The 14826-nt window shown below is 40.4% G+C and overlaps 2 long non-coding RNA genes across 2 annotated transcripts in view; both read left to right on the forward strand.

Annotated features, from left to right (window-relative positions):
- The window catches only part of LOC137472177 (uncharacterized), an 88585-nt gene that overhangs the window by 6038 nt on the left and 67721 nt on the right, over nt 1-14826 (forward strand). The gene's annotated exons all lie outside the window — the stretch shown is intronic.
- Nucleotides 908-11529, forward strand: LOC137472174 (uncharacterized). The gene is made up of 4 exons (XR_010998046.1): nt 908-1098; nt 6960-7055; nt 7748-7987; nt 11301-11529. It is a non-coding gene; the product is annotated as an uncharacterized lncRNA (long non-coding RNA).

Genomic DNA, 14826 nt, shown 5'->3' on the forward strand with positions numbered 1-14826 from the left:
AATATAGATGTGTGTGAATATGTGTTAAAAATACTGTATTATTGATAATGTGAGCACCTGTAAATCCAGATATCCCTGCTCTTTCAGTCAAGTTATTCATACCTCAGAGGAGAAGCAAAATTACAGATAATATTTTGCTGGCTTGAGATGTGGATAGGAGCATTACATAAACAGATGCTGTTAAGTCATTATACCATGCTATACCAGCATGACTTTTGTAAGTCCTACATATTTTGCAGACACAAATATTTGTGAAACTATTTTAGAAATTATATAAGGCGCTTTCCTGAGAATACAGGCAACAATGTCAGATCTAATTTGAATTATAGCTATTGGAAATCATGGTTCTGTTTTTCATTACTGTTATACCAATATCCCTGACAACCTGCAATTTACCTGGTATGAACAGCACCTCTTGAAAATGTAGAGCTGTTTTGTCTGCTCTGTGCCGTTGTATTTTTGTATATCCTCCCTGTGCATAAGAGTGATATTTCACATTAATTCCACTGGATGGCACTGAAGGAGACAAGATTGCACGGATCTATCTCTTGAAGTTGGGTATAATTCCAAAAATTGAGAGTGGCTTACTTTTTCATTCCATTACTGAAACAGACAAATGTGGACTCATTTTCCATCCTGATGTAATAATTTGTCATCAAAATCAGCTCTTCAACACTCCTAGCTGCAGTTCTGTGTTTTGACAGTAGCAAAATTACAGTGGAGGCAGAGTCAAGGCTTCTGAATCTGAATACCCCTTCTTCCCCAACAAAGGTAAAGGCTGAGAGAAGTGGCTTTGGCCCATTCTAGATTCTTAAGTAAAGGCTTACAAAGCATCTGAAAAATGTTGACCCCTGTCCTCCGTGGCAATGCTATTGAGACTGTCCATTTCTATCCTTATGAGCAAGTACAAGTATTTTAGTTTTCAAGCTAATTTGAAAAAAACTACATAGCAAGGCATTCAGGATTAAAAGCTTCCACCTGCTGAGGAAATGTAGTATAGTGTTTCAGAGAACCTCCTGAGTTGAAACTCCATCTGCAGTCCCTACACAAGGCCCAGTGTTTTTTCCTGGATAAGGAGTTTGCAATCCTGTCTGGAAGGTACACAATTACAGTCTGTCAATCAGACCTGTAGGAATCATGGGAGCCATCTTTGACTTCACTCTTTTTTTGACCTGTTTATCTTGAAGCATGTGAATTTTATTTCCTTTTCTTCTCTAAAGTATCTTCTTATCTTTGTTCACATCACAGATATACCTTTTTAGGCTTTTATTATCTCTCATTCTGCTTATGACAGCTTTTTTTTTTCCCAGGTCTGACCTGACCTGTCAAAAAGGTCCCTTGAAACACTATTCTTGCACTTATCTCCCTGGCCTATTTCTGTGGTTTCTTTTTGTACTTACCTCTTTAGTGTATCTCCATAGATTTCCCTGTCTCTGCAAACCCTGTAGCCCTCTGAGAGTGCAGTTTGACAATTTTTTTGGCAGCTGTGCTGGCCTAAGACAGTTTTTGCTCCCAGCCATCCATGCCTGTCTCTTTGATATGCCCGCTGGTTTGCTGGCACAGTTGTTTTGTTCAGCTGTGTGATAACCCAGATTAGGAACATGATTTGGCTGAAAAATAGCACAGGGGAGGGAGGAGAGGAGCCTTTTACAACCAGCTTATTTCTCCAGACACGGCTATGAGGCAGTTGGGTCTGCAGCAGGGACAAGTGGTGAGAGACGCAGGGTTGCAGAGCAGCCATGGCTTGTGCTGGTTTATGTAGGGCTGTTGCCAGCTGTTAGGCTGTGACCTGATTCTGATGATGAGCCAAGCTAATAGCTGCCTGCTGCCGGCAGGGTGGTGCTGCACCTCCTTCCTCACCCTCCAGCACAGCTTGGTTCCTGTCCCTTCCCTTGTGCCAGCACAGGTGCTTATCTCACCCAAGTGAGGCAGCTGTGGGAGCTAACCCAGCACAGAAGCACTCACTTCTTCTGAGGGCTTTCCTGGCTATTGTTTCAAGAGCCCATGGAGCCCACTCACTCAGCAGCAGCTGGGTGCTCTGTCAGTTCAACTTGGGCCTCAACTGCACCACAGCACTTTACAACTTTGTCTTTTCCTGTCATTGCCTGTCCTCTTCTCTCTCAGTCTCCATATCTACTCCATCTGCTTTTCTCATAGCTGTGTTAATGATGTTGTTTTTGGTCGCCCTCAGCATATTGAATACACTCTCTGAAGCAATTGCTGTATCTTTCAAAATTTCTCAAGGTTTTCTCTTACTGTGACACATACTGTAAACTGCCAGCAGATAATGTCCAGTTTAGTCGCTTGTAGGAATTTTGGATTTCATTACTACACTTAATGTGTCCATGTGTTAACTTGAAATAGGCATAGTCTATCAGTTTATTTGAGAAACTAAAAGGGATTAAATAGAATTTTTTTTGAGGTAAAAAATTCCCAATGCTATGCCCTGGAGGAGACGTACTTCCCTAAGGTAATATATAAATATCAGAGGATTATTTTCTGTTGCTTTCACACCTTGGATCATCATTCATGCTTGTGCAAATGGACATAGCATTGCCACTAAGCAGTTTACAGTAACATCTTACAGAATTGTAAATTAGTGCCCTAGAGATATGGTAGCAGAGAGTCAGCACTTACATGGGCAGCTGAGCATAGAGATTTAGGGATTTCTTTTCACCTAGCTGTTTTTACTGTTTGGGTTCTTTTTAGACACATGTAGAAGCATATCCTAAACATATTTCATCCTTGTGTCTTGGTGTGCTAAGCATTCTTTTTCCCATTCAGTTAAATAGAAATGGTATAGAAAAACAGCAGTGAGCAAAGCAGCATATTGCCTTGGAAGCAATAAAATAAAAATATCTGCATTTGCTAGTTAAAAAAAACATGCAACACAAACATGACATGCCATGTTTGTGTCACCATGTTTCTCTGCACCATGCAACAGAGCACAGAGCTTCGCATATATTCATTGAGTTACTTGTGAAATAGGAGACAGCAGCTGTAGACTTGGGGTATGAGTGCTGTTGCACCAAAAGTACTTAATCCTGTGGTACATGGTGCTAATTACGTTGGACATATTGCTAATTAGGTCAGATACAACATTGTGGTCATGCAAATACACAGTGCCTATGAGTCTGGCTCAGACCTGGCTGGAGGATTCTGCGCGAACTGCTGCATGAGGCCATATGCGTGCATCTGGAGAGAGAAATTGTTTGCTTGTGGCCTCTTGTTCATTACCCCTGTAGGGTTTAGCTTCAGTAACAGATGCATTTGCCACATACAGGTGTTAGGTGTGGTTTTGTTCCAGGGTTTGCCTCCCTCTTGGTAAAAACAGAAGATGCACTTCTAAGTGTGTTTTTCAGGCTCTGAGTTGTTGCTGTGGAATAGTGGGCATCCAACATATCTGCTTCTTAAAACCATTCTGTTTTCTACCTAAGTAAGGCCGTAAGTACTGAGAGGAGAAGGAAAGAAGAGGATGGTGATTTTTTCAGTCACCAGAAGTTTACAGAAATTGTGAATATCTGCTGCAAGGTCATGGAGGCAGACAGCAGTATGACAAAGAGCAAAGCACATTCTCCTCCAGTACATTTATCAGGAGACCTGCCTTCCCTCTTCAGTGAGACACAGCAATGTTTCAGATTGGAGATACAATCATGACTATAACATAAATTCTGTGTTTATGTAAACGGATGGCAAATATATCCCCAAAGCACTGACTGCAGAATTGCTGTCTTTAAATAATTGTTTAATATATCTATAAACATAGCATTCTTTCAAAATTTGAATATTCAAGTTGATGTTTGTAGGAAGGTTAGTGCTTATTTGTAAGAGCAAGGTAAGCTGAAGAAGCATTGTTCAAGAGGCAGTGTTCAGAATAACCTGTGGGATAAAGGGTATTACAAGATCTTTTTCCTTTTTTTTGTATTTTTTAAAGGATCTGAAGTAGTCATTCTGGCAGCTTCTCTCTGTTGTTTCATTTCTATTTGACAGACAGATGAGATAGAGGTTTGATTAAAATGTCATGAGCTATCAGCAATAACTAGGAAAGACTAGTGAAAATGTGGGCCCTGTCTGTAAGGAAATGGGACATGGTTATTCAGTATATGGAATGTCACCGCAGGCCCCAGATGGGGAATAATTAGCATTGACTTCATGATTGCTGATCAATTGCTTTATTATAATCATCCTATACTCTATTATACTATACTTATTAAGAAACTCAGTAACCCTTACAGCCCTTCTGATACAGCTTTGACCTAATTGGTCAATCAACCCAAACACCATCCAGTGTCCAATTAAGAAATCACCCTTTGGTAAACAAATCTCCATGACACATTCCACATATGCACAACAGCAGGTGCAACAAGTGGAGATAAGAACTGTTTCTCATTCTTTTATCTGATCTTCTCACAGCCTAGGAGAATACCTGGGAAAGTCTGTGCCTGCTCTCTGTGGCCAGAGAGCTGCTGCCATAATGGAGAAAGCTGAGGTACGCAGCAACTTTTTTGCCTCAGTCTTCACTGACAGGTGCTCCAGCCACAGTGCCCAAGTTACAGAGGGCAAAGGCAGGGATTCTGAGAAGAAAGAAGATTGGGTTCTGCTCTAGAAGATCAGGTTTTGAGGACCTGAAGGTGACCTAGTTCATGGGACCAGATGAGATACATCCACAGGTCATGAGGGAAGTGGCAGAGGAAATGGCTATGCCACTATTCATTGTATTTGAGAAGCTGTGACAGTTTGGTGAAATTTCCTCTGAATGGAAAAGAGGAAATGTAGTCCCCATTTTTAAAAATGGGGAAAAGGAAGATGTAAGGGACTAGAGGCCAGTCAGTCTCACCTTCGTATCTTGCAAGATCACAGAGCAGATCCAACTGGAAACTATTCTGTGGCACATGGAGAATAAGGAAGTGATTTGTGACAGCTGTCATGACTTCACTAAGGGCAGATCTGACAAATTTGTTGGCCTTCTAAAGTGGGATAACAGCATTGGTAGATAAGGGAAGAGCATCTGACATCATCTACCTGGTCTTGTGCAAACATTTGACACTGTCCTGTACAGTAGCCCTGTTTGTAAACTGGAGGGATACAGATTTGATGGATGGACCAGTTGGCAGATAAGGATGTGGCTGGATAGTCACACTCAAAAGAGTTGCAGTCAATGCCCCATGCCCAAATGGAGGAGTGACAAGTGGTGCTCCTCAGAGGTCGCTACTGGGACAGGCGCTGTTTAACGCCTTTGCAAGGTGACATAGAGAGGGATGTTTAGGGCACCCTCAGCAAGTTAGCTGACAACACCAAACTCTGGTGCAGGGAAGGGAGGCGCTAGGGGCACCTGGACAGGCTCAAGACGTGGGATTGTGCAAACCTCATGAAGTTCAACAAAGCCAAGTGCAAGGCTGTGTGTGTGGCTGTGTGGGCAATCCCAGGCACAAATACAGGCTGCGCAGGGAATGGATGGGGAGCAGCCCTGAGGAGAAGGACTTGGGGGTGTGAGTGGATGAGAAGATTGACGTGAGCCGAAAAATGTGTGCTTGCAGCCCAGAAAGCCAAACATGTCCTGGGCTGCATCAAAAGCAGCAGGGCCGGCAGAGCGAGGAAGGGGATTCTGCCCCTCTACTCTGCTCTCATGAGACAGCACTTGGAGTGCTGCATCCAGCTCTGGGGTCCCCTACATAAGAAGGACATGGACCTGTTCGAGTGAGTCCAGAGGAGGGCAGGATGATCAGGAGGCTGGAGCACCTCTCCTGTGAGGAAAGACTGAGGGAGTTGGGGTTGTTCAGGGTGGAGAAGAGAAGGGAGAGACCTGATTGTGGCCTTTACCACATAGAGGGTGGCTGTAAGAGAGCTGGAGAGAGACTTTTGGGGCATGTAGTGATAGGACAAGGGGAATGGCGTTGAACTGAAATGGGTTAGGTTTAGATTGGATATTAGGAAAAAGTTCCTTACTGTGAGGGTGATGAAGCACTGGAACGGGTTGCTTTGAGCAGTTGTGGATGCCCCATCCCTGGAAGTGTTCAAGATCAGGTTGGATGAGGCTCTGAGAAATCTGGTCTAGTGAAAGATGTCTCTGTGCGTGGCATGTGGGCTGGAACTGGCTGATCTTCAAGGTCCCTTCCAACCCAAACAGTGCTGTAATCTATGATAATTGACCCATGGCAAGTCAACAAGCAACTTTGTTGCATAATATACTTGGACACAATGGATTAAGATATAACACCTGTAAAATTATGAAAATTATGAGAATTCACAGATTTTTGATATTGGTATAGTTGCTCCTGGCACTTTGTAGATTGTTTAATGTCACAGAGCGGCATCCATTTCCCTGAAGATTTGAGCAATTGTAAATTTTATAATGTCATCAACCAATTTTTTCTTATTCAAGGTATGGCAGTGATAGTGACCACTTCATAATAGGAACATAGATTTAAAAAAAAATAATATTGCCTAGAAAAAGGCACATGCAGAGTAAGTAATCAAAAGTTGGGTATTTTTTTACTCTTTTTGATGTTATCTTCAATTAGGTTTTTTTTTTCACTGTGCCTGCCAGGAAAATATATGCATGCACAGCTAGATATCTCTGACTTTTAAAGTCATGGCACTTGGCAAAATGCTTTTAAAGAGAGAAACACAAAAGCCAGCATTATCCATGAAAACTACGTAAATATTTATAAGCAGTATATGTTTGATTTCTGTTCTTTTAAAAAATTATTTATTTATTTTTAAAATCCATCTGCTGCTACCAGATGATAAATATTTAAATCAAATTTGTGCCTGGGATACAAGGGCACTATTTCTTCCAGAAGGGACATTATAAATTTGATACTGTAGGCCCAGCCTCAGTTCCCCAGCTCAAAACAGCATAGCAGGCACTTTGTTGGGGTACATTTATAGACTTGTATGAAAAAGCTTCCTGTCTGGTAGGCTGTAAACAAGTGATCATTTTGCCTAATCTCTTTCAGGAGATTTCCTGGAGGCTGGACTGGAATATGTCTCCTGGGAAAATACCTCATTTTGCCTGAAAGACTCCAAGCAATGGTGACTTACCACCTCCTCAGGTAAGTTGTTCCAATCTCTAGTTACCCCCACTGCTAAGAAATCACATCATTTCCATCCTGAATTTGTCTGACTCCAGTTTCCATTCATTATATCTCTTTATGTTTCTGTCTGCAAGACTGAAAAGCTCACCCTACAATCAAGTACCCTTTCCATGTGTGTATATCTGGGTGCAGTGATCCAGTCACCGCTCTTCTCTGACAGATTTAATAGACGTCTTAATCCTTATACCTTAGGTGTTATTTTTCAACCTCTGGATCGTTTTTTCTGCCCCCTGAATTTTTTTTTCCTAGTGCTTATATATCCTTCTTGAATCATGGGCACTGCTTTTTCTGATGCTATGTGTAGAGCAAGGTCACATCCTAATAGTTACTCCCTTTTTTCATACAGAGGAAAATCAGTTATTATGTATTACAGCTGACATTTGCTGATACATTGCATGTGTCAATAGATTGGTAGATAAGGTGCCTGGAGCTGTGGAGGTCTGATACTTGCATTCTCCATGTGTGTTTGCACTACCTAATGCATGTTCTGGATTAAAGGAGCAACGCTGTCAGATCTTCTGCATACAACGTTCATTTTCTCTACTTAGGTGATCTATAAATCCCATTAATACATAGAAATTGTAATTCCCCTTTGCTAAATAAAGAGGGAAAAGCTACATTGTGAAGAGTTCATTTTTTTCTTCCTGTAGGAGAGGTTCTACATTAGGAAGAGAACTATTCTGCTGCTGTGCACAGAGTATAAGATATAAGAGAGGAATAAGGGTGAAGAAGCACTGAGAGAACACAGTGGCAGACTTCTGTGAAAGCTCTGAGTGACTGTTTTTCTGGGCAGCAGGTGAGTGGAAATAGCACCCAGTTAGGAGTTTTACCCAAGAAATGCTGAAATTTAATAGAGTTGGCTGGCTTATGTCTGGGCACATACAAAACTGGTAAGAAAAACATTGTCATTAATAGCTTGTGCAAGTTTGAAGTGCACTTATTTGTTTGTCTCGTTTGGCACATGTACAAAAACTGCTCTGAGTACAGGTGTATGACTTTAATTCCTGTGGCAGAGAATTATAAATCACAGAAATGTTTGGGAAGGATATGTGCAAATCATCTAGTCCAGCTCTGTGCTTAGTGCAGGCTGTTGCCAACATTCACTTAGGAATGGACCTCCTTGGAAAATCTGAAAATTTTGTCCACAGCTCCTCCAACTCCTTATCTACCACATCTTTTTTCTTATTGCACTATCAGACGGGCAAATCTTATTCAGCTCTGACATGAGCTCAATCAGGGAACACCGTCGTCAGGAAGGAAAAAAACCTTTTACTTCTCCAGATTTCTTGGGTTTAATTAGGCCTTGATCTTGTCTAACGTAGGCTGTATGACTGTGGATGCTGGCACACAAATGGTAACAGAGCAGATAGGAGCATTCAAGGGGAACTGCTTATGCAGCACAGTTTTTTAATGTAACCACAATGCTTGCAGTTTGCCAGTACAAAAAACAAAGTGAGATCATTCCCCTCCTTCTTGGCCATGCATTTCCATTTTTCTGGTGGCCATGGCAAGCTGAACTAGAAGAAAACAAACCTCACCATAAAAAGTAAGTAATTACTGAATAGTTTATTGAATAGCATAGTTTATTGAAATGCAGTGCCAGTTGGGACAGATTTGTATGGAGCTGCTCTTTTCAGTGGCAGCTAACCATTTAGTTGGCTTTGCTGCAATGAGAAATTGCATCTCTGAAGTACAGTTCCACAACAGTTTATCCTTATCTAAGTCAGAGCTATCACGGTCTGTCCTGGTATTTTTGCAGCTGAGCAGGAGGCTGGCCCAGGGAGTTTTGCAGCCAAGAAATAAGCTTGAACTAAACCCCAAAAAATCCTGCTTGTTCTCCACTGATTTCAGGGAGTTGATGTGTCAGATTATGAATCACTCTTTTATACAGTGAGTTTTAAACTTGTGACCTGACCTGATGCTACTGTGCTGGTACATGTGGTGAGAAGGGGAAGGGAGAAAGGCTGGATTGGGAATCTGTGTCCTCAGACATGGACAACGTCCATGATTTCATTTGTTCGTTTCCTGAAGTTGTGACTTTTTGTGTTCACAGTAGGTCTTAAGATTATTGTAAAATGATGAAAGAGACCTGTCTTGTATGTAAACATGCAGGGTCAATATTCTGTGGATCATTCTGGGCTCAGTGATTATTGAATGACAGCTTGTGTTTGCAGGGACTGACTCAGTGACTGAGATGGTCTCTTCCAGTCTTACATTTTTAGCTGTACCTTTGGTAGGAGTACCCTAGTGTTAAAACTGTTAAGAACTAATTTTTCTTAATTTGACATTAGTCAGCCACTTTCTAATTTGTTGCATTTGGTACTATTCCATGCTATTCCATGCTTCACTGCTGTACTAGTTTAACAGCAGAGTGAGAGAGAAAGAAAAAGAGCATTTTTGCTCTTAGTTGTTCTAAAGATTTTCCCCAAATGCAGCCATTAGAGACCAGCTGCAGACAAAACAGCACAGGCAGTTGATTTTTCAACAATGTTAGATTTTGAGCTCCTGTCTGCAGTAATTAATTAGCTCCATTGCTGAGCCGGCTCCCTGCGGGACTGCATGATCATTAGTGCCAAAGCCAGGAAGGGAGCATGAACTCCCAAACCCCTGAGAAACCACTGCAGCAACTCGTGTCATCTACAGAGCATTTCAAGAACATTTCAAGTGACACTGGTAGAAAAGATTCACTTTCTCATCTGTATGAAGGCCTTGCTCAGATTCAGTTAGACTGCTGGCTGGGACCAGGCAAATTTACTTCCTGGGCAAGATTTTGTCAAAGGCTATCTAAAACCCAAAGGGTTGCTCTCAGCTAATTCATCTTAATTTTGCTGATATGTAGAGAGAATTACAGAAGACTTGAGAGATGTCAGGGTACAAATCAGTGGTGATGTACAGTACTGGAGCTGCTGTGCCAAGAGCTAGCCCAGAACCAAGTATCTGTCAGCTGAAAGTCAAACTTGGATACGGCAGAGACACAAATGAATCCAAACATGCCAAGATGAAAGTGCTGGCATGAAGTTACACAACTTCCTTCAGGTGCAGAAAATCAGCAGACACTGAGATTATTTACAAATCACTTTTATGAACTCCTTTTTGTAGGCTTGGGATGCAGTGTAATATTGTTTAATCTCTTCTCTCATCCCCCATGCTTGTTTCAGAAGAGAACAAGAAATTTAATCCAAACAAAGGATTAAGAAATTTCAATAACTGGACTACTGCCATTATCGAAACAATGGGCCAGCTCTTTAAATGCTTGTTCTTGATGGAATTGAAGTCAATGACTACATCAGAGGGAGCAGAACTGGAATGCAGAAAAGAGGAAATGAAAAGTCTAGAAGTGATACACAATTATTTTACCTATTATGCACTTCTAGTACTGCATCGTATAAACAAAGCAGCTCTGAGAAAGGATCTCTCCTCACTGGAGAATAAAGTTAGGGAAAACTTTTGAGAGATGGACAGAGGAAAGAGAAATGAGATTTAATATAGATAAATGTAAGGTAATACACCTGGGAAGAAATAATAATCATCCTATATACAAAATCAGGAGCTGCTCTTCAGAAAACAGTAATAGAGAGGAAGGCCTGGAAACAGTGGTTTATAATTAATTACTGCAGACAGGAATTCAAAACCTAACACTGGGACAAAACCCAGATACATTCTTATTTTGGGCCAGCACCAGAGGTTTGTTTCTACAGTGAGTGCACAGAGATCAGGGAGCTGGCAACAACACAAGCAAAATATTAAACTTATGCCTATGATGTTATTAATTCCATTTATAAGCTACAGATTTGACTGCTTATACCCAAACTTGGGGTTTTCTATTTGCTGAATACAGTAAAACAATAAAACATGTCTAAGATTAAAACTCCTGATGAGTCTGTAGAAGGGTACCTTTTTTTTTTCTCTTGTCCTCATATTTTAATGCAGAACTGTTGCTTAAAAATTATGAGATTTAACCTAAACAAGATGGTGGAAGCAAACCCTCCTTTCCTAAAAAAAAAAAAAAATTACATTTGAAAAGAGTATAGAGAGAATTAAAATAATGTAACAATTCCATAACTCAGTGAAAGGGAATCTGTTTGCAAGAAGCAAAGGCTAAATGTAGAGCTATGCTATTATTTAGAGAAATGTTGGTCAGTAAATACATTTATCAGGTAGAAAACAAAGATATTACAAGTAACTGTGTTCCACCAAAACCAGATGAACATTACTATGCTGAGAAGACAGTGTCATGTGAAAGCCTGCCAGACAACCCAGACGGAGAGCCATGAAGAGCTGTCTGATTGCAAGACTTGTTGGCTGTGTATTTAGAAGTTCACAACTTGAGGATCAGAGTGAAACACAAATTGATTCCAGTCCTAGAAAAGGAAAGGAGGAAAACCCTAACACGCTATAGTATGTACAATATTAAAGATTTACAGGACTATTTCATCTCACTAGTGCTGTGAGCTAGTATACCTGTCTTTGATTCCTTACAGGCCGTGCTAGAAAGATGGCACCTCTCCCCACTATAAGGCAACCTTGGAGTGGTATTATTTCTTCCCAGGTTGGATACATCTTGGGCTCACACCATCAGGCTATATGCAAGCACTTCATTATCCCACAGACAACTTTTCCTCCTCCTGGGAAAATAATAGTGGATCATTTCTTAAAGCCCTATATGTCAAAAAGCTTTTTTTTTTTTAATAAGTGCGAAACCAAGTAACTATTTTTTGAAATATGAAAAAGGAAAAAAAAACCAAAGCATAAAAGCTCTCAAAACTGACATTTCATCTTCTATCTGAGAAGGCAGATAAAGCTACATAATTAGTCAGGGAAGGATCACTCCCTTTCTCCCCACAGCCTCCAGAGGATAAACTCCAGACAAGCCTTTTGGAGACTGCAGAGCTCCAACTGCAGAGGGTTTTAGTCTATGAAAGACATTTGAAACACATAATAATTAGCAACTCACAGCTGAATTTTGCTAGCTGTCATAGTATTTGTTGCTATCACTGCATGAAAGTACTCCTGTAAGTCTCCTGAGTCTTCCTAAATGTGTGCTGTAGTCTGATTTGTCCACACGGAACTTTTTAATAGAAAAATTTGGTCAGTGTACAACACTTAAAGGCTTACAGCAAATCCCTTTTCCATGGCAGAACACCACCTGGACAGAATGAAAAAATAAATGTTCTTTTCTTGGACAAAGCAGGAGCTCCTTTACTCTTTATACTGTATCCGGGTCCTTACAATCCACAGGGATTCAGTATGCTGGGAGAATCAATGGGTAGCCTGCTAATCCAAATCCACATCTTCTTTGTATCCCAAATCAGTGCTCAAGAGTTCTGGCAGAAGACAAGCCTTTTCTTAAGACTTGCCTTTCATCTCTGCTTGCTCAGTTTTTAAGTCCCAGTGGGAAAACTTTAGAGACACTGGGAGAAAGACAGAAAATATACTGTAATTCCTTTGAACTCAATTGAGATTCACCTCTGTTTTAGAAAGCAAACACCAAGAACTGTCTGAGTTACCTTGAATTCAGTTGTGCTTAAGTGTGTCAGGACTGGTACTGTTTTAGAGATAGTCTTCATTACTGCTGCTTTCCAGACTGCAGACATAGTTTTGTATAAATTTCTTACAAGTATTTCTAACCTTTAATTACAGTTCACTTAATGGTAGATGCACTTGTGCTCTCTCTTTTCTCATCCAAAGCTGTGCTTTGTTTTCAACAGTTGATGTCTGTCCTGTTAATGCTTTTTATCTTTTTCAGGTATGCTTGGCTTACCTTCTCTTCTCAGTTCCCATGGTCTCTCTTCCTCCCCAGAAAACCAGCTGCCAGGAGCTATATGCATAACATATATGCACTTAACAACACTTTAATTGTCTCTCTATCCAATTGCAAAGGTCATTTTCTCAGCTCATTGTTCCAGTCCTGTCACTTCTCTTTTTTTTTGCACAATGCCATTGGCTCCCTTTCTTCACTGCATGAAATACAAATGACTTCTCTTTACTTTTCAAGCTATGTCTAATCTACATGACCAAGAAGTATCCCTCATTGCCATTATACAAATGATACCAGTATTTTAAGGCAGTCTTGTACATTCACTTTCATGCTTTCACCCATGCTGCTGATTATGCATAGCACAAAATCTGTGTAATACCCCTAAACCCTTCTTTCTCTGCTTTTTCAAGCATCAAGTCTCTGCCTTGACATATGTCAGAGTCTGAGCATAGCTACATAACTCTTTTGCTGGAGATGCTTTTTCATATGAACCAGTTATAACCTCTTCCTGTTCATTTTCTCTCTATAAGGCACTTCAAAGGCAAAACAGTTTGTTGCTATTATGTCTGTACAGTGCAAGCTACAGTGAGGATGGGTTTAGGTGTAATGTTAAGAGTAGCATTAACAACGAAAATACAGTAAACCAAATTATTTGTCTTGTTTCTAAGTCTGTAAGGTACTTCCAGGAAGTAGTTCCAGCATAGGCTGTTTAATTTGCCATACCAAAGTTGCTTAAGTCTATGGATTCCAGGCATAAATTTGCCGCAGGGACTAAGAGACAAAGAGGGGGACTGGAACAGTGCCTTTTCTGACAGATGACTGTTACTGGCTTAGTAGAATTACCAGAATGCACCCTGAGGGGCTGTAGTCACTCTGTTTGATTCACTCAGTGAGAACCATGCTCAGCACGGAGCGATGGGGGCATGGTGATGTGTTTTACAGGTCCCTTACCAGGATCATAGTCAAAGTCACCCACAGTGCTGCCTGGACAAACATCTGGCTACATTTCTTTTAGCATGGAGCTATGAGTGGTTCTGCAAAATTCTGTTTTATGGAGAGCTAATATAAAATGGCATTTCCCCCCTGTTTCTGTTTCTTTTGGAAATTCTGTTATTTTATCATCTCATGTGTAGGTAAAGTAAAGAATATAGAGTAAAGAATATTCTATTATAAGTTATACTTTTCAAAAACTAATTTAAAGGGTTAAGACTGGAGCAGAAATTAGAATAATAGGGTATGCAATTTAAGATTCTTAGAGAATTAAGATATCACTGAGGTAGAGAAATGAGATCTACATTCTTTCAATATTTAGCAGCTAGATCACATTTTCATTCATGACCACAAAGTGTGTGTTTTATTCAGGAAAAATGAGTCTTGTCAAATAGCTTTCATATCGTTCTTCGGCAAGATTACAAGTACATTTGATAAAGATGACTCTATTGACATAATACACTAGTTTATGTAGGACATTTGTTTTATTCTGTGTGGCAGCCTGCATTAAAGAGATGTATGGGAAGCAAAAATTTTAAAAGTATTTTTCTATACGGTTGTTTGCCATGTCACAGCTCCCTGCAATATGTCTGCCTCCTTTCTGTGTTTTTACTTTATTGCCTTATAATGCCTGTAGTTTAAAAATACCCCGTCTTTGCATAATGTCTAACATCTTGAAGTATTCAGAATACCAAACAATGGGCACAGGAACCAAACCAGCTTGTCAAAGATCTATCCTTTTCTAGTTACACCTCAAAACTCTAAGGTAGTCACATCTTCTGTATTTTATAAAATAAGTATTATCAGGTTCCTAATTGAATGAATCAGTGATGCAGCCATGCAATAAAGCTCATGAACTGCTGAGCCCAGTGCAGGGCATGACTCCATCCAGTGCACAGTGGATAAATATACCTTTAAAAATGTCCAGCTATCATTTTCATGCTGTTGGACTAATCACAAGAGAACCTGTGGACTGAATAG

This window comes from Anomalospiza imberbis, chromosome 4 (assembly GCF_031753505.1).
Source record: "Anomalospiza imberbis isolate Cuckoo-Finch-1a 21T00152 chromosome 4, ASM3175350v1, whole genome shotgun sequence".
Lineage (NCBI taxonomy): Eukaryota > Metazoa > Chordata > Aves > Passeriformes > Viduidae > Anomalospiza > Anomalospiza imberbis.